General features: G+C 35.9%; 1 protein-coding gene across 4 annotated transcripts in view; it reads right to left on the bottom strand.

Annotated features, from left to right (window-relative positions):
• PCDH17 (protocadherin 17) overlaps nt 1-21,837 on the bottom strand; it is a 93,851-nt gene that overhangs the window by 13,635 nt on the left and 58,379 nt on the right. The gene's annotated exons all lie outside the window — the stretch shown is intronic.

Here is a 21,837-nt window from a genome sequence, read left to right as displayed (position 1 = left end):
AAAGGGTGTCTCATTTCTTCCTATCAGAGAAGAATGAGGAGAGGTTGCGAATGGACACCCAGTTGTGCTTTCCAGTGTTTGCCTGTGAGTCAGACTGGCACCTACTCTAATTTGCAGTAAAAACACCATATGACAGTCATGAAAAAATATTTTGGCCTCTTCCCCATCCCACCATAAAAAACTCTTCTAGCCCAGGGCTGCAAGGAGGAAACGTACAAGGTCTAGCTATGCCAGCCTGCACTTAGCTGAGAAGCTACAGGGAAACTTTAGTAATCTGACAAATTCATAGCTTTAAACAGTAAATCTTTGTTGTAGAGCCCAAAAGCTGTTTCCTGGAATAGAAGAGAAACAAAACTGCAGTAATTAACAGAAGAGAACAGGCTTGTGGATCTGTTAGGAAGAACATTGTTAATATAACACATTTTCCTACTTTTGATCAAGGCAGTTCCACAGATTTTACAGTGGTATTGTTTCAGTACTGGCACCTAAAAATGCAATGATTCTTATATCTGAAACCTAACTAAAGTTGTGTAATGATTTACAGAACCTGTATGATATTCACATTCTTTTTTATGAACTTCATTGTGAGTTAGTCATAATTACAATATAAATGATTTCCATATCTAATTTGTAATATTTAGTAAATACTAACACTGTATATTGTACTGTGGCAACACTTAGGAATCCAGTCATTAACCAGGTCCAATGTGAGGTATCCTATTAAAATATTAATAAATTGTACAGTTAGAGACAAGAGGTAACAAGTGATTATGACTAACAAAAGCAATGAATGGGAAGGAAAGACAACATTAATGAAAACATAATCATGTTGTTGACATTTCCTGAAAATATCAATATAAAAGCTCCATAATTTAAGGAAGCTATCCCCATCTGTCACATCATCAAGCCACCAACGATTAGCTATATATTACACCACTGAGCCTTCCTCACTAGTTGTCAATTATCTCTGTATACAAATCTTTAATTAGAAGGCACCAAGCTTTGTGCTTTGTAAGCTTGTCTTAAATTTGGATATGACAACTTGTTTACAGACACTGATTGATGAGGGTGCCACTGAGGAGAGAGACATGACAGGCTTCTGAAGAAACCTTTTTCTATGTCCTTTTGATGGCTCTGTTTACATCCTCACTACAGGTACACTTTCTTGAATGAGAGCCTGTCAGGTTCTGTGTAGGAACATGATTTTGTCCAAAACAGAATCAATGCAGTAAAGCTTTTCAAATGCTGTTTTCCTTTACAAAGTCTCACCAAAAATGACTACAGGCTATATATATATGGATGTTGAACCATTCAAAATCTGGCCACTTTGGTGAAAGAGAGTAGTTCCCTCCACATTCCTGACAGCATGCCTGGATTTACATTCAAAATCTCCTTTACCAGACATAATGAGACCATGTCTGTTTTATACTGATAGATGGAAAAGCCCACTGGTTATCATGCTCTGCTTCAAAATGTTGATGTCGTAAATGGGTCATATACTTTGGACTTCATGGGAGGTACAATGCATCTGACAGAACAGGGGGAAGAACACTTTTCATGACACTGCTCTCAGAAAAACCTTGAAGTTGTCCAGGCATCGTAAGGAACTCTCACTTGGACATGCAGATACAGAAATATCTCCATAGGAAAAAAGAAATTATTTAAGAGCTTTATATTGAGTGTCCCCTATGCTATGATAAGTAACATATTCATTATTGGTTGGTTATATAGTGCCCTAGACTATTGTTTAGCAGATTGCTGGTGTTGTGTTTTATTACCACCTTCAAAAGAGATTTGCCAATTTATGAAGCACCCCCATTCTCTTAGGAATTTGAGTTTCATAATGCTATCCTATTTAGCTTTCTGCCTGGATAGTGCTCCATTTAGATCAATCAGAAAGAATAATCAAGGATGCCATTTTCAAATCTGACTCTCTAAATATCACTGGTTTGGCAAAAAGAATTTTACAGGTAAATAGATTCAATATCATATTTTCAAGTTCTCTGTGAACTGTAAATTAATTTCTGTAAGACACTGTCTTTCAGAAGACAGTTCTTCTGAATCATCATTATTATGTTATTGATGATCATGATAATCATGATAATCATCATTCCTGAAAATGACTTCAGAATATTCACATCTTCCTTTCCCCAGATCCTTCACCAAGAACCTTAAGTTCCAGATCATTTTCTTATATTTCAAGGATTGAGGAGATTATAGATATTAACAACACTAATACAGAAAATCTCTCCTGCTAGCTGCTCAACTGAGAGTCACCTTTTTACTTGTCATCTTTGCATGTGTTGTAACTTCAACTTTTGAATTCATGTTGGAGTACTGTGATGTGACAAAACACGTCTTTAAAAAATCAGTAATTTGGGAACTATTCCCAAAGATGTTGTCATTTTGTGTTCATTGTTTTCAATATCTTCACTTTTTAAGCCTGGTAACTGTTAGAAGCTATTTTTCTGGTCTCTAGCAACCCCTCATTTGAGCCATGTTCTTGTAAAAAGTGTATTTTAGTCCTGGAGATAGAGTTAAAGGCTCGTTACAAACATCACCACCAAGTAAGATGCAGTGAGGGTAATTTCTCTTAGCTGAGCCCTCAGCTTACTTATCTGAACACCCTACAAAGGAAATCCAACAGTGAGGCATTAGATAAGTTAAACACTGTTCTGGCAAAGCAGCTAAAAGATGCAGCTGCTACCTTTAAAGCTGCTGAAGGATTCAGAATATGTCAGTCAGTGTCAATCTATTGACTTCCTTTGAGAAAATCTTTACTCAGTAGAGGTGATGAAGGTACTACACCCCTAGAAATGGGGCAGACATGTTATAAAATGCACTAAAACGTATTTTAGACGTGGATCTTGATCAACTTTCTCAGGGTATTTAAAGAGACCTTTTCATTTACTGGAACTTATAACTATAACATTTACTTGATTTAGAGTTTCATGTATGCTTTCCACCACGACTTGATTTTAATGGGTGCCCCTCCTCCCAGCTTTTTTGTTCCACTAGAAAGAAAAAGCAAGAGACCTGTACAGTTATTATTGGCTTGACTTCTTAGTATTACAGATAACGGGAAGCAGAGAAAACTGAGCCCCAATATCTACTGCATGGTTTTTCAAAAACAGCCTCTGGGTTTCCTAATAAAAATGTAGCTTTGCTTTATTTTTCTTTAAGAAAAAGAATTGTTTTAATTCCCAAAGAGAAAAAAAAATTGTGTGTGAAGCACCATATCTGAAAGCAAGGCTCAGTCTGACCTTGAACAAATTCTGTAAGGAATTAGAGTAAGAAAAAATTTTCTTATGGTGGGGGGGTAAAAAACACACCACATTTTTTTTAAGCCCACCTGTTGCAGCACAAGCATGGTATGCATCCCATTTCTCAGGTATCTAAGAGACAGCTTAGCAGAGCTCTAAACTTATTTGTAAACTCTCAAGTGACTCTCTGCAGTTCCAGCTAAAGATGGATACAAGGCAGCTAATTTGCTACCACCAAGGGAAAATGTTATAACATAAAAACATTCCCTCCCTTAGCTTCAAAACTGTTGAGTGCCTAGGGAGCCCGACTATTTGTAGAGTTGATACTACGCATATGCTTCCCCTGTAACTGTTACATGCATACATCTGGCATCTGTCTCTGTGTTAAACAGACTTAATTGTCCCTAGTATTACTATGTAAAAAACCTCTAACCTAGATGGTTAATGCAAAATAAATAAATGAAAGGTTATATGTGATTTTTTTAAAATTATTTTTGCGTCATTGGCAAGGTACGCAAAGAGATCTGCACTGTGGCTATCAGCTAAACATTTCAGCTCTGCCTTCTGAATAGCTTTAAATAGAGATTACGCTCTTTTCTTAGCATGACATTTGGCACTTTGTACAGCCTTTTAATCAAATGGGGTTGCTTTAGCTGAAATTCCTTTCTCCATTTATTATCTTTTTTTTTTTTCCCTTTCTTGATTGTTGATCCTCCCTCTTCTATCCACATCAGACTTCATAGCATTTAATCATTTGCCAGACACAGCTGGACTGATTCTGAAGATATGTAATTTCTTTTTTTTTTTAGGTGGTATTAGGGGGACTCTGCATGTTAGTAGATTATTCAGCTCACTGTTGTAGGCAAAGTCAAGACTCAAGCAAAGCACTTGATTTCAGATTTCAATATATTTTAAAAGATCAAAGGGCATGGCAAATCTTGTTCTTTGGCCAGGCAGACCATGCAGAACAGTAAAACTCTAAAAGATGGAGGTAGCTGCATAGAACTAACTTGATGACCTTTTGAAGGTATTTTAACCTTTATGTCAATGTTCATCTCAAAACCCCCAGCAAAGTAAAAAAAAAAAAAAAAAGCTTCTAATTGGAAAAACACATAAAAATTAGTCCTGTAAAGTAAGATAAAAAAATGCTGGTGATTTGATATCTGACATAATCCATGATCGCAAAAATGAAATATGCTCAAGGTGCTTCTTTTACTAAGATTTATTTCTTTGAGCAAGACTATAAAGCATAGTCTTTCCTAAGGCAACTGTACCTGCCTAAGTCTATTTAGTATTCAGAGAAAAGGTATTTCTCACCTGAGGTCTTCTGAAGAGCCTGATTTTCTGCTACCATGTGCACTAAGTCCTAGTGAGCAGGAAGACAGGCCATAGCATTTTTCACCCGTACTGTTCAAGCTTTATTATCATGCAACAGGGAAGCAAACCAGAGAAAGCTTCCATCTAATCTGCTATTTAAGGGAAAGTTCTTGTCAATCCAGGGACTGAAAAAAAACAGGAAGTAGACTCAGAAGCTGAATATTAGTTTCATCAGATGCCTAACAACAGCTATAAGAGAAAGAATAATTTCATTCAAGAAACAGAGACAGCCACACAATCTAATTTCTGACAATTATAATTAGGCTAGAATTCTTATGCTGTCTGTAGAGGCAATGGAGAAAGATGGATTCAAAGAGCCATTCAGAACATCAGTGATAAGCTCCAGATCTAAAACTCTTGCCCAATAGACCTACCTATCTTCACTGAATGTGCATGGAGTTGATGTCCTGAAGTTATCTGTCTCTGTGTTAGAGATATGTACCCATTGGTCTGGCTTTTCCTATTAACAGTCTTAAGCTTTTCAGCACTCAGAAAATTGTCTAGTTTGAGTCTAAAGGCCCAATATTCCCTAACTTAATGTAGGCAGGAGTTAGTTTTGTAACTCAGTATCATGAGTCCCCTTTTCCAAGATGTCTCCCTAATGAACACTGTCCTCCCATTGGTAGGAATATTGTCCCTTTGCAAACTAATAACTTAATAATTACATGCACATATAACTTCTGGGATTTCCACAGAATGTTCATTCAGTATCTCGGCAGATCAAGATTCCTGGGATTTTTCCACTGAGCTATTTTCTTGAAAAAGTAAAACAACTTTCCCTCTCCCCTAATACTGCCCTACCGTGTTTATACGAAACTACTACTTTTTTTACACAATTATGCCTGAAGGAATATATTGGGGTCTGCTGCTCTTCACTGAGGCAAATTGTAGCTGATCCACCCTCTTTCTGCAGCTACAGCTCTGGCTTCAACTAAGTTCTTGTCAGAACTGTAGCAGGTAGTGACTTTGCTGATGTATAGGTGACACAACCTGTACACAAACAAGATGTTTGACATGGTATGAAATGGTCTTTTTAAATTAAATTTAATTTAATTTAATTTTTAATTTTTGTATAATTTTATTTATTTTATTTTAATTTCCAGAAATTTAGCAAGAGAAATATAGATTAGCTGATCAACTACACTTTGCCTACAGAGCAAGTTGGCACCTTACGTATGCCCAGAACGTTATCCTATCTCCTGATGGAAGTTAGAGTCAGAGGCAGATGAGAGCCAATGTCCTTCTTGCCAACTCTTCTTCTGTCCAGCCGTACCTTGCTTTTGCATCCCAGCTTCTGCTGGCTCACAGATCTAGCTGAATCCTAAACACGGCAGAGTGCTGGGTACCTTGAAAAGATGTTAAATTCTAATTTCGCCTTTCATCTACAGTTCAAACCTACAGATCTTCTGCAAATATTACCAAAGCATATGTTTAACTTTTGCTTGACTAGGAAAATAAAAGGAAGGGAGCTTCATGAATCATAGCCCATATCTATGTACCGGATTTTTCATCCCTACATGCCTGTCCTGAGAATACAGAATTGCTAGCCTTGGACTTTGGAGTAGGACTTTAAGTTATCTGTGTCACCTCTCCCCTTTCCAAGGACAAAATAAAACATATTGATATAGAGCAGCATACCTGGAATTCCCACCAGTCACTGACTCTATTCCCAGAAACAATTCTGATCTCAAAATTCTTATGTTAAAGGTTGAGTAGGACTGAGCTCTTCCATTTGTTGTCTGTGACTTTCAACATCAACCTAAATATTTCTTCTTTAAATAAATTCTCAGTTTGAATTTTGCATGTGCTTTTTGATTCAACAATGTTGAAATGGTATTTCTCAGAGAGCCAGACTGGGATGATAAACAACTGTCAACACCTTTGTTCATAAAACATCAGTCACAGTCCTCTGAAAAGCTGGCACACTTATTTAGCAGTTAATTTTTCTTTAAAGATAATCAAGTGGAAAACCAATGATGGTAATCCTGTAGAGTGCATCTGCACTATTGAATGTTCCTGTGATATATTACCACAGCTACTTTTAGCCACTACAACTTACTGGTTTATGTGATACACAGATAAATTCAATTGCAGCTTGATGTTACAGACTGCCTTCAACATTTTCATCCACAGTTCATTACAACTGCATAACTTCAAGAAGTATTTCAGACCCATACTGAACAGAGTAGTTGAGCTAATATTCACAACATATATTGGGTTACAACATATATTGAGGTAGTTATTTTCAGTTTTAGAGCATGCTTTTTTGATAGAAAAAGAGCTAAGGGCTGTTAAAAAGAAAATAGGCATAACAAGAAATTATATTTAAAAATATAAAACTAGCATGGGAAAACAAAGGGCAATTCTCTAACAGGTTAACCACTCTGAATAAGAAGTTATTATGTAAATATGATTTTCAAGTCAAAAAATAAAAGAGAAGAAAACATATATCAAATCTAAATGTTTATGTAAAATGTCTTCCCCAAAGTTTCCTAGGATTAATTCATTAGAAATTAATTTGTTTGCAATCTTTCTTTAAAAAAAAATATGCCTGAAGTGATATATTTACTTTGTTTACTCTGAGAGTGTTTTATAAAAAAATCAAGAAATGTTATCCTTGAACATAATTGCCTATTTAATTTCAAAAAGGAAATCAAAGTGGAGTAAAAATACAGAATAAATAATTTCATGCAAAAATTATATTTATGTATATTTCTGTCACTTTTTATTTATTTATTTATTACCTTTGGAGAGGAAAATACAGCATCTTCTATAAGATTTCAGTGCCACAGTTAGCCTGCTCTTGCTATGATGACAACATGCATCTTTGATGACATGGAGGAATACGTCTAAATTTCAAGACTTCCTTCTAGCAAAACTAATCCTTTATGGAAGGTCAATCTGCCTATTAAGGCCAACTGTTTATAAGTAGTAAGCAACATTTGCTTGCTATGATTTTTCTCTCTGCTTTGCTATCTGACTTCTGCAGGGACATACATCTATTTTCTACACTAAATCCTGTTGTTCATCTTTTACGTCTAACATATTCTTTGTCCATTTCCTAGAGGTAGACAACAGAACTGGCTTTATTGTTAGCGTTCTCCAAAGACACAGTCAATGCAGATCTAGCTAATCCCCTCCTACTTATTAATCAGCAATCAGTGTCTGCCAACAGGATTTGGGAATCCCAAAAGACCACATATAAAGGGAAGGGTTAAATTCAGCTTGTTTAATGACATTTTCTGTTCCTGGGATCATTCATCATATTCATGGAATCTGTTCCATGGAGAGACCTAAGGCTGCCAATTAAAATAAATTAAAGTAGACGGACAGCCATCCAAGTGAATCAGATCGCTGTCATGATATGAAGTAACTTTATTAATGGTGAGAAGCTATGTTGGTACAGACAGTTCTTTTAATCTGCTCCAAAGGGCCACATATTCCTCACAGAAAGTTGCATTTGGGAGGTATCACCTCTAGAGCTAAGCTCCCTGAGAAGCGATCATATTAAGAGAAACCTGCTGGGGTACTTGATTTAACATTAAAGTGAATTTATCAGCTACTCCCAAATTTCTGAGAAACTAATTGAATTATCAAAGGCTGCAATGGGGAATGTAAGGTCTTCTGAGAACAGATCTGTAATATAGATAAAATCCTTGAGTCATACCATGTGATTATCTTAAAATGTAGTAATGGCCTGGGTGCTAAAACTCACTCGAATTTAAGATCTATTTTGCCTGCCTAAATCCTCTCTCTACTCACCAAAATTATGGGAAATGCTAAGTATTTGAGACAGGAAAAAGAAAAAACTATTTTAAAGCATCTTATTTATTCTGTGTTCTCTTCCAATGTCTTCAGGGGTGCTGGGTGTTCACTAGGGTAAGTTCTGGCAAATTCGTTGTTCAGCTGTTTAGAGTATATAATTTAATCTTTCACTTTTTGTAGTCTTTCAGAAAGAATCTACAATTTCTCTCATTTTCAGTGGGATCGCAGATAAAATCAAACATGAATGAATCATCTTCCTGAACTAGGGCATATAAGAGTGACAGAAAAGTTGCTATTAGGTCAGACATTAATTTCATCTGTGAAAATGCAACCTCGCCCAAAACTTTGTAAGATAATTATCTGACAATTTATTTTTATTTTTTAATTGTGTCTCTTTGATGTACATAAAGGTTTGGAATTGTAGAACAGATCCTGGCAAAATAGACTAGTGGATGGGGATGGGTGAGACTGGCAGTTGCAGGACAAAGGCCATTTATTGTATCCTACTGACACTTTGTCAGAGATCACCTTCATATACCTACATAAACATAAATGTTCCAATGATATTGTTAAATCTATATTATTGTGCTGGATTTGGCTGGGATAAAGTTAATTTTCTTCATAGGATGAGACTATAATTTGGATTTGTGCTGAAAACAGTGTTGATAATTCAGGGATATTTTCATTACTGCTGAGCAGTGCTTAACAGTCTTTTCTGCTTCTCACACCACCCCACCAGCGAGTGGGCTGGGGGTGCAGAATAAGCTGCGATGGGACACAGCCAGGACAGCTGACCCCAAATGACCAAAGGGATATCCCCCACCATATGACATCATGCTCAGCATATAAAGCTGGGGGAAGAAGAAGGAAGGGGGGATATTTGGAGTGATGGCATTTTTCTTCCCAAGTAACTGTTACGCGTGATGGAGCCCTGCTTTCCTGGAGATGGCTGAACACCTGCCTGCCCATGGGAGGGAGTGCATTAATTTATTGTTTTCTTTTGTTTGTGTGCACACAGCTTTTGCTTTACCTGCTAAACTGTCTTTATCCTAACCTATGATTTTTTTCCCTTTTACTCTTTTGATTCTCTCCCCCATTCCACCACAGGGGAGGGAGGGAGTGAGTGGCTGCGTGGTGCTTTGTTGGGGTTAAACCACAACAATTAGAGAGACAAAGCTGTGTCTATTATACATACATTTTCATACGTTTTTTACACAAACCTATGAAAAGTACTTCATTATCCTATTAACAATTATAAAAGTGGTTATAAAAGTACAAGAAAGCCTTGTTAAAATTGAAAGTATGAGAGAAAAAAATCACAAGACTTGCATGACTGAACAAAAGATACAAGACTGGCTTTGACCCTGTACATTTCCTATGCTGCAATCAAGTGCAGTGACAACAAGCTGGAGGTGTTCAGTGCATGAAGAGGTGAAAACAGGTGATTGTAGGAAGTGTGAAGACAATTTTATATCCATAATGCATTCATCCCAGAGTGCAAGGACATCTGTTAAAATGCTTTCTCTTAACAAGCAGGTTTAGAGATACTTGAGTAAAAGCAGGTAAAGAATCACAAATAGAGGATAATTTAACAAGATGCTATAAGGCATTAGAAAGGACATACATTGTAATCTTATTCTACCATAGAAGTGGATCCTGTCCTATGAATACAACTGGTGATAATTGTGAATAATTTATATTTATACCAAGAACCACCTGCTTATCTCCCATGCTCAGAGCAAAATCTGTAGCATTCTGAAAACATGCTGGTGGTGTTTGCACTTTTCCATCTCTTATGGAGACCTCCAGAGGCATACAGAATCCATCACTCAGTGAAGTGGACCTGGGAGTAGATCAGGAGAAGCTGAGGAGCTGTTAGTTGTCTCTAACTTATTCTTCTAAATTGAAATTGTCTGCTTATAGAATATGAGAAGGGAAAGAAAAAGATAGCTCTGCCCTGCGTTAAATGCAATTATATTCTTGCAGTATTTGCAAATCAGGTGTCTTGCCAGCCTCTCAAGAGCCTCAGAAGTCAGATTGCTTGTCCCTGATCTTGGGAGTGTCATTTCACTAACAATTCCATGATTTGACTTTCCACCTATCACCAAAGGAGAATTAAACTTTTTCAAAACTCTAAATAGTTTTAGACATTCACTGGCCTTTCATCATCTTTGTTCTACTAATATTTTTGATCATGACAGTTTTGTCCTCTTTGAACTTCTCCACAGGGCTGTTAGTCTCCCTATGTTTAATTCCGTTCACTAGACTTGTTTCTGTTGCACTGTCTACAAAGATAACATGCTAACAATAACACATAGTTTCATGAGCAATGGAACTAATTAAAGTTTATTTTCTGCAAACTTTTGTATTATTATTGACTAACATGTCTTGGAAGACACAGTCTGCTTGAAGCTTTCTCAGTAACAGGCATTGTTAATGAGTTTTTTCAGTCAAGAGTCTTCATTGTCTAATAATCTGTGTCATCAGGTTTTCACTTACATTGGGCACTTATATAGCCTGTTACAGCTGTCTGTATCTGCCAAATTTGTGGAAACACTTATGAGGCCTGTGTCCTTGGAGAGATACTGGTTCAGAAGTTACAAGTAATCAGGGAAACAGTCAGATGCAGATTGCCATTTCACGGAGTTATTTCTAAAAAGGACTGAAAATGTATCTAAAAACCAAAAAAATCAAATTCTTTTTTCCATAACTGTTGTTGAAAGACTGATCTCCCTACATAGGATTTTTTTTTTCTGGAATATCTGGAAGGCACTTAAGAGATCATGAATCCTACCATAAACTATTTATTGGCTAGTTTTTTTAAGCATCACTTTCTGGCCAAATCAATGTAAAATATATTTAAATTACTTCTTGTGAGAAGCAGATTAGCCTGATTACGAAGATTCACTAATGTGTCCAGGCTGACTCAGACACTGAACTAACTCAGACACTTCTACTCGGCATGCAGTACTGCTTTGTGCTGTTCACACAGCCTGGTACCTACATTTACAGCTAACTAAGGAATGTAAGTGGGACATAGCCCCAGACTCTGACACTTTCATGTCTCCAAGGAAGGTGTCCATATGCCGGATAGGTGTCTAACTTCCCATAATAGAACATGGAGACCTACTTAAGAGAGTCAACACCATTTGCATGCTAATGTAGATATTTACAGTTGATCTGAATCCCATTGCTAATTAGGTGTATGAATATGGACCAAAATTGCACTGCAAATGTCCAAATATAGACATAGGCAGAAATACTTGAAAATACTTGCTTCTCTACCCTAAACACAGTCTTCTATAACAAGACACTTTGCACGGAATTTTGGCAATGATTATGAACAGAGCTGCAGAACTGACATCTAATTGGATTCTTTGTGTTTCTGTGTTAGGAAAGTCCTATTTTGATTAATCAGTCTTGCTACAAAAACATGCTATTTCTTTCACAGCAGTTTTCAAGAAAGCTGTTTTGAAATTTCTTGGAAGACATGCTCCAGCTTGTTGTGCCCAGCTGTGTTACTTCACACAGCACACTCACACATGATTAATGAAAACCATATCATTCTACAGCAGTCAAGAAAGAATTAATTAAAGTTAACTTGCTTATATTTCTACCCCTTCCACAAGGAAAAAGATCTCCTAGTGCTACTTTAAAAAACCAATAACATTAGCTTCTGTACTCTCACACTTGGAGCAAAGGACAAGAAAGGAGAATTTTCAAGAGATTACAGGACAAAATTAACCATAAGGGGCCAACATACTTCTATCAGATCAAAATATAAAGATTAGGGGGGAAAAAAGCCAAAAGCTGAGGAAATACTTCTGCTGATAACTGCTTCTCTAAATCAGAATTGCAAGTTTAAACTTAAGATTCTCCAGCATGTGCTATATTATAAACCTTCAGCGCACATTAAATATCACTTATTTGATAGAGTTTTAAGTATCATCCAAGATCAGTCTACACAAGGAAGGGAAATTTAGGAACACAAACTTTCAGGTCAACAAACTTTAAACCTTTAAAACTTTAAATCTTTTTAAAACCAAAATGAAATAAAAATAACATCAGTGATTATAAAAAACTCCCAGTCCACCTTCTAAAAGAGGTTATTTTCCTCACTAAGCCACAAATCCCTTCAAGTTTAACTTTTAGCTTATTTCAATGGTTGTAGTTAAGCTCAACTGTATTAGGTGTGGCTTTGTTTGTTTGCTATTTTTTTTTCTTTAAGCTGGTATTAAGCAAAACTGGAAAAAAAATGTTATGTAACACAGAATAAGCTTTTTCTCCAGTAAGCTCTAAACCAGAATACATTTCTTCTCATTTTTACATGAAGATTGTTTTACCAGGATTGGTTCTGTCATAAATACATGGCAAAATTGAGTAACTGTAACCACTTCCATAATCCAAAATGAAGAATTAATTTTGCTTTTTGGGAAAAAGAAGTTTGATTAATTTTAAAAGACGTCATAAACTGGACTCTAACTTAAGTTGTTCCCCACCTCCAGCGTTTTACTCAAAAGGTCAGCTGAAATGAAGACAGCAGGACTTTTTATCCTAGGCACATATAGAGGACCTCCTTTTAGAAATATATATGTATATCTGTATGATGAATAGGAGAAATACCTTCTGAAAAGTATGTTTGCCTTCATGAAATATAAGCTACCACAAAATATGTGAAAAACAATGTATTATTTAATATTTTTTTATTTTCTGTTTTATTTTTCAGTCTTTTGTTTCTCATTTTGTTTTTCTGTTTGTCTGTTCATGTTTCTCTTCCTCTGTTCATCCTTCAAAATGCATAGTACAATGCTCTTTTGATAGTTGATGTATGGTTTTCTGAAGTGTCCACAATTTTATTCACTGAATAAAAATATCCAGGACTTAAAATAAGCCACAGAGTTACTCTCCAGAGCGGAACAAAACCTGAATGGTTATCACCTTTAGTTACTTTAATTTGCATATTGTAATCAGTTCTGGGTTTTTTCCTTATGAAGTACAGATTTCATAAACTCATAATTGTATATTGACTGAAGTTACGTGGCTCCAAGTGCGATGTGGAGTCAGTCACACGCACTCACGCAGGCAAAAAGCAGAAATAATGTTTCAAGTTTTATATTTTTGATCAGGTATAGAATTTCTAACAATATGGACAGGCAGATTATAAATAAAAACCTTTTTCATTCTCAGACGAAATCTGTGTTTTAGAGTAAAGCAGTTATTAATTAGACAAAGCATTTCATGCTTTAGCAGAAAATGCCTTTTCAATAAATTTACACTAGGTAGTAATGAGTGATATTGTGCGGTGTTTAATCTGCTCTAAAAAAAGTGGGAAGAAATTCTTCTGCCCAGCTCTCAGGTATTAAGTCCGTACATCTTTTATGTTGACAGTTCCGCTTCAGGCTATAAAATAGAAGAACCTGTTCTACATCTACTGTTTAAAACAAGAGCAGAAAAACTAAACCTCCATCAATCTGCTGTCTTCATTTTATGGCTTATCTGTGGCAAAAAATGAATCATAAGAAAGATTTGTTCTGATTCCACAGACAGATCCATCAACCCGCTGGTACCCGTGAACTATGCTTTCCTATAGAGATTGGTGGTAATGGTGCAGTTGCAGTATTAAACATACTATAACATTGAGCTACTGCTATTCACTTGCAATTACAGTAAGGATCTGTAATAAGTATGTATCTAGAAAATGTGCATGCACACACCACATACCCAAAGTAATGCAAGTTCACACGATCTTTTTTTTTTCACATCTATACCTCTTCCAAACAGCATACTTTTTTTTAGAAGCTCTATCAGGTCCAAAACAGATAGAATAAGACAGTGATATAATTTTGAATATTTTTTTCAGAGGAAATTCCTGTCCAAATCCTTTGAATACAAAATGCATACAAATATGCATTTTCTTCATCAAATTACTTGCAAGCTCTTCAAGAAATAACACAGTCTATCGAGTTCTGAGCTGTGACTTTTGAAGCTGTGACTTTTCAAGCTGCAACTTTTCAAAAACAAACCCTACACAGCTTTATAATCTCACATATAAGTTTTGGATCACAAGTGAAGACAGACAGCAGAGGAAGTATTTGCTCATCTGAAAGAAGCAGTTCAACAGACTGAAGTTTAATTTTGATTGTATATAGGGTGAGGATAGCAAAGGAAAACAAAGTCAGGAATGCTTGAAAAATAAAATATTATTAGTTAACAAGAAGGAAATTAAAACTTTGGGGAAAGGATTCATTACATATGGGAATCCTTCTCCCAAAATGGTCTCTGATTTTGTCTTAACCCTGTGAATAGCCATCTCTGAAGAAGTACATTAGCAGTTGCATTAAAGCACACCATTCTTTTAGTTAAGGGCCACTGCAGAGTGTATTCAGGAATAACTCCCATTGAGGCAAATAATCCACTCAGGGTAAAAAGCAGTGCATGGTGTAGTGGTGTTGCAAATGATTTAGTGTAGTAACTCTGTATGTAGTTTCAGCCCCCTCTGTCCTGACAGCAATTTCATAATGCATTCAAACCTGGTGCCAGAAAATATCAACTAAGTGGAGAAAAAAATTGAGACATTCATAAAAAATGATAGTTCGCTTTGCTTTAAAGCATGACACAAGTGTGAGAAAAGGGGACAGAAAAACACACAAGTATAGTTTAATGGCACTTATTCCATAAAGATTATGAAAAATGTATCTTGTACGGATTATTTGGATATTTGCAAAGCATGAAGAAAACAGCTAATTACATAAGCTATCAACAACTTCCCATGGAAAAAGCTTATAGGGTTTCTGACCTGATATCATATTCATTTAATCTAATTTATGAAACTGCTTGAGGAAACATTCAGCTGCTTTCTGAAAGACTGACTTGGGGATTATTGGAGCTGTGTAATTGTTCAACTGATCAGACTTAAAAAGAAACATTTTGTTTTACATTAATCTTGCAGAAATGGGCAATGAATTTGAGAAATAGATTGCTGTCTAAAAGTCTTGCCAAAAAAATGTCTAGCTGAGAGCAAGCACAACTACTTTTTTTTTAACAGTCTTATTTTCTTATTTTCAATCTTTATTCAACATCTGTTCTTTCCCCCTCCTCTGTAACATAATTATGCAGAAATCCTGCATAAAACAGGTTGAGCAGTTAATAACAGGCAGCTTAAACATTTTTTCACACTGATGCCCTGCAGATGTTTCTTTCGTTTCCTTTTTTTTCCTTTGGCTTCTCATTTAATTTGTATACGTTCCTTTCCTGATCTTGAAGTGTGCTCTCACAACATGTGGAACCACCTGAAAATAAGTCTGGGAAATACACATTGTTCATAAGGTCCTTATTGTGATAAGTAGCACATTTAAAGGGAGAAAATGAAATTCAGTTTGTCCAGTTAAAGCAGGAGGAATTTGATTGAGATAGATAGCTTCTCACCACATTCACTCCAGAAGGACTTCCAGACCTTTTAAAGACATTCTCTGTAAAAGCTGACAGTCTTTCAGTATACGTCTATGTATATGTTTTCTTTTCCCCAAAATAGGTTCACTTTTCCTTTCTATATTAGACATAAACTCACTACACATCTCAAAAATAATCATGGCTCCATGACAAATACTCAGCATTTTGCAATACTTCATTTCAGCAATTAGCACTTGACATTTAGCCTAAAAGAGGTGGAAAAATGTTATACTGACAGATGTTCAAAAGACCCACTAAAATATAAGAGCTCCTCCATGCAGAAATAGGTACAAGATTATATTTTCCCCTGAATTTCCAAAGAGTTCAGTGATTAAGGTAAATAAAGGGTCTTAATTCACATGGAAAAAATGTTTAAAGAAGTCAGGGTTGACTTAGGAAAAAGTACTAAAAGTCTAGTAAATCTTTAATTCACACCAAAAAAAAAAAAAAGTTAAAAAATTACAAAAGAGACTACTATGCAGAAACAGAATGGATTTCATTTTATGTGATATGTGTAAACAAACAAAGCACAGTAAATGTAATTGAATGTACAACCTATTATAATTAGAGGATTCTATCTTCAGGTTTGCATAAATACCTTAACTGGGATTATTCCATGAATGTTGAATTGGTTTATAAAAGATGAATCCAAACAACATTTTCCCCATTGGTTTAATAATGTATAACTCCTCACGTTTGCATTCTGAGGACTGAATAACCTGGGGTTTTTTCATATTGTCACTGGAGTATTTTATATTCTTGGTATTTAAGGCAACTATCATATCTTTTCCATTTGTGTGGAGTTTCACTCACATATTTATTATATTATAGTTGGACAAGATACTACCCTTTATTACCAAGACACCATGTAATCTGATGGCTCCTGCTGGAAGAAAAATATCATCTGCCTTCATCTCACAAGAGGTAACAAATAGTTAAAAATTAGCACAGAAGGCACACGAAACTCCTAGTTTATCTATGAAACATTTGTTCTTGAAGAGGGCCACAAAACTGCAGCTTCTGACCTTCAGGGTTTAAAGTAAAAGAGAAATTATGCCAATGCAATGGTAAAGTAGGTTTGACACAGATGAATAAAAGAATGGTTCTTAAAATGAATTTTAAAAAAATCTGAAAGATTAATATCTTTTCTTTGGGCAAAATTACATGTAGGATAGTTACAGATTATGTGATTATTTCATTTTCCTTCGTTCTTCTGAAAGATGTCTGGTTTCCCTCCCAGGCAGAAGGTTAAAAATAAGTTTCAAATGACAAAAAAGCCCAAAACAAAAAAAAAAACCCAATTTCAAATCCTGCTTTCTGATAAGGTGAGTAAAAGCATTTGATTTGTTTAAACAGTATCTAATGCTAGAAGCTGCTTCAATAATGAAAGATTACATGGATAGCTTTTGTAATGTGCCCAGTCAAGTTAGCCATAAATATGTGCATACGTAACAGAAGAATTCTTTTGTAATGCAAAATTTTACTTTGTGAAGAAATAATATTTCCATGAAGGAGTTCTTCAGCATATGCTTAAAAAGACTATTTTTATAGTTTCACTTCTAAATTACCGAAGTTGCAGAAAACTGTTTTTGTTCCGCACTGTCCTCACCTGCTCCCAGCAAAGAAATCAAAGCAGAAGAGGCAGTCTGGAAGCAGGCAGGAAATGCTAAAGAATGTGAAAAGAAACTGAGAGACACCTGCATCTGGTATATCCTGAAATTACCTTGGAAGTCTGCTTAGAACTACCTTCCATGTAGAGTGTTGCTACTTACTGTGCACTCATGTCTGTCTAGAAAATTTGGATTCTTGGAATTGATCCATCCAGACTGCAATTTGGAGTGAAGTTTATTAGATTATTGGGGTGGGGGTGGGGGGGGTAGGGGGGTGTTATATTAAAAAAAAAAAGGAAAAAGAAAAAAAGAAAAAAATACATCTTCAATACAAACATGAGAAGCTCTTTTATATGAGATTGGTATAACTGCTAGGGTTATGGTAGAGTTTTTCTGCACACCATAGTAGTTTATATGAACAAAAATGTAATGCAATACTGTATCATTGCACTTCAAATTAGATCCTCCACAGTTAGCTTCACATAATCTTTTCCAAGAGTCATAGAACTTTCTTCAGTTTCAGCATTTACTGATAGGAATTCTACTAAGTAGATTACTATAGTAAGTTACTACCATGATTTAAATTGCAGTTTTATGATATAGGGCCCACTGCTCACTATGCTGATCTGAAAAAGATGCACAATTATATGTTCTTAAAAAGACTAATATCACCAGAACCATCCCTTCAAGACATCATGAGTATATGACTTCATGACATAAGGAGGAGCAATGCACTATACTGCTACTGACAGTGGATGTCCACTTGTTAAACTTTATACACTCTTTGATGTATGTTAGGGTAATTCTGGGGTACTAATTTTATGCAAAACTATTCTTAGATTTTAAGTACAAGAGCAGAGAACAGTTATTTCTTGTTTGAAAAGAAAATCCTTTCTGTGCATGGAATTCAAGATTTTTTCCTACTATTCACCAACAACAGAGATTTTGTAATTGCTGTTAATTAATGTTTCATGTGCAGAAAAAGATATGAATACTATACACACACAACATCATTTCAAGGTTCTACCAAGACATGATAGCTGTTAGAAGAATGTAATATAATGGGTACCCACATGATGTGCACTGGCAGACTGATATTTCACATGGTGAAATTCCTCCTGAATTATCTTCAACTCTTCTCCCACACCCTGCTTTATTTTCTGTTTCATTTCAATCCTTTTCTATTTTCAATATTTGTGCTCTTCTATACATTGTGATAATTGTCTTCCTCCTCATGAGATCTGATTTATATTCTTATCCCCAGATTTCATCACCTTAGAGTTTTCTGACATTGCTGTCAAAGTTCTCAGGAAATAAGTTTTATCTGGTATCTGCTGCTTGAATCTGTAGTCTTGTAAATACACAATTCCATGCAGCTCTGCATCTATGATGTTAGTGTTATAAAATATATATTTATACCCAGAAAAAACTCTTCAGGTATGATAACTTTATTTAAAATAATACTGCTTATTTATGGATCTTTTATTAAAGAATTGAAACAGGAATTCACTGATACCTTTTTTATAATGGAATGGAGGAATCCTAGGTTTGGGAGATCTTGGCATAAATATGGTCAGAGTCAAGCATTACCCTTGCCTACTTGCATGAGCCATTTCATTACAGATTGTCTTGCCCTGGCCTTTGGCATTCTGTGTCAAGATAGAGGATACTAAGCTACAGATGTCTCAGATTGACCATACCAAGAAAATTTGTAATAAACATAGTTCATATTCAGGTTTCCTAGACTGTTGGATATACTTCAGCAACAAGCGCAAGCTATGTGTCTACCAAAAGTCCCAAAATTCAATATAGCTATTCACTGAAAAAAAGGGTCATACCCTGAGAAAATGGTGATCCAAAAAATCTTAATTATGCCCTTTGCAGCTTAGGAAGACAAACAATGACAACTGGAAGGTGGCTGGTAGTGATCTTAACCAGGCCAGACAGTCAAATAAGTCATCTTTCTTTTCTTTGCAGAAACAGTATTCTAATAAATGCTAAGAGATTCACCAACTATAACAAACTGACACTCACTGTCCAATCATCTAAATCCTGAGCAAGCTCAGGAAGATGCTAATTAACAAAAAAAATCTAAGCAAGTTTAATATTCTTGGAAACTCAGTCTGGACTTGGGTCATGGCATAGACTTGACAGTACACTGGTGGTTGATCTAAAGAAAAAAATAAGACATTCATTATTCTTCTATGCCTGTATCTCTGCATTATTTAATACTGTCAACCATGAGATCTGTCTAGCTTGTTTGATCTAGGGAGAATGTGCTATACCTTTTTGTCAGAAATGAGCAACAATAGAACCTACCTTCCACAACTAAGACCTGCACTTGTGGTGAACAGCATAATTATCAGTGTACTTTCAGGTCCTATCTATATATCATGATTACATGATATATCAAATATATTAGGTGATATAATTCACATGATATTGACTGAAAAGCCAACACCTTGCATGTAGCAGACAGCTTTACCTCACTTTATCTCAGGAAAATGATGTTACCTTCCCCAGGGAGATACACGGACAAGAGATCAGCTCATGACAGAATATTTACTAGTTCATCAGGGTAAATGGTCCTAAAAGACTCATAGAAGTATTGTGAAGCTCTCACAACTATACTGTAGTCTCCTGGGCTGAAATTGTACCACTGTCAAGAATAAAACAACAGGAGTACTGGGAAGGTTACATTGTTTAGGTATGTAAATTAAGAAGTTAGCTTTTTTATGCTCCCTGCTTACTCAATGGAGAAAGAGATACTCTTTCAGAGGGAAATTAAGTTCTTAATATTGACACTAAAATACTTTTGGAGCAAGTTCTTTCCTCAACAAGAATGAGGAAGAGTAGTCATTAACCCTATGACCTTCAACAAGGCCAAGTGCAAGGTTCTGCACCTGGGTTGGGGAATCCCCAATATCAGTATAGCCAGGGAGATGAATGTATTGGGAGCAACCCTGCAGAAAAGGGCTTGGGGATATTGGTGGATGAACACTTGGTTGTGAGCTGGTCATGCGTGCCTGCATCCCAGAAATCCAACCGTATCCTGGGCTGCATCAAAAGAAGTGTGGCCAGCAGGCCAAGGGAGGTGATTCTGCCCCTCTACTCCACTCTGGTGAGACCCAACCTGGAGTATTGCATCCACCTTTGGGGTTTCCAGAACAAGAAAGACATCTACCTATTAGAGCGAGTCTAGAGGAGAGCCACAAAAATAGCCAGAGGTCTGGGAAACCTCTCTTATGTAGAAAGGCTGAGAGAGTTATGTTTGTTCAACCTTGAGAAGACTCTGGGGAGATGTTATTGCAGCATATCAATATATATAGGGGTCATAGAAGAAAGATGGAAAGACATTTTACCAGGGCCTGCAGTGACAGAACAAGGGGCAAAGGCTTTAAACTGAAAGAGGGTGAGTTTAGATTAGAGATAAGGGAGAAATTTTTTACAATGAGGGTGGTGAGTCCCTGCCAATGGTAGGGAGGTTGGACTAGATAACCTTTAAAAGTCCCTTCCAACCCAAACTATTCTATGATTCTATGATTACATAAATCATGGAGCTCAAATTTTGTGCTCTTTGTTAGTATGTTGTTGTCACAAAAGACAATCTATAAATAATATTTTCCCTTTTTACTGCTTGGCTACAAAACTGTCCAATCCAAGCAGAAAGTGATCTGCCACTGCTCAGGTCTTCACTTCTCAAGTGAAATGTCATATATTTTGATATGACATTTCATAGTTACCAGAGTTACAAATTTTAACTAGAATTGGATTTTTTTGGGATACACACTACCAAAAATGCATTAATTTAAAGTTGAGGCACTCAGGTGTTTTCTCCTTTTGGAGAGAAAATGAGACATCTTAAGTCAAGAGCTTAATTCACCACTGGGAGGTACTCAGATACTGCTGTGATGAGTATCAACAGAATGAAAAGGAATATCTACTATATAATAAAAGCAATGTGGGAAAGGGTTGAATTTCAGAAAACTACCTGCTCTTTTCATGATAACTCGAGAGCATATGTGCAAGGCGTGCATATATATCTATAACCCTTTTTTTTTCCTACTACACAATGATGATAGCAACCTCCTCTTTTGTGCTATGCCCATTTAAGAAGCACGTTTTCTTCAGAAGGAGATACATGCCTTTCACTTCCATATTGAAATATGGCTGAAAGGTCTGGGTGCTTTTAAGTTACTACATTTTGCCAGAACAAACAAGAATACTAACCATAAGCATGAAATAACTAACATGAACAAAACTTTCAACAAACCATCCTGCTGGATGGTAGCACACAGGAATGAGTGCAGCATAAGATTAATATATAAAAGATAAACAGTGAGGTGGATCACAGAGTGAAGTTACTATTACAT

The sequence above is a fragment of the Phalacrocorax aristotelis genome, chromosome 1 (assembly GCF_949628215.1).
Source record: "Phalacrocorax aristotelis chromosome 1, bGulAri2.1, whole genome shotgun sequence".
In the NCBI taxonomy this organism is placed as follows: Eukaryota; Metazoa; Chordata; class Aves; order Suliformes; family Phalacrocoracidae; genus Phalacrocorax; species Phalacrocorax aristotelis.
This window is presented reverse-complemented; position numbering and strand designations above follow the sequence as displayed.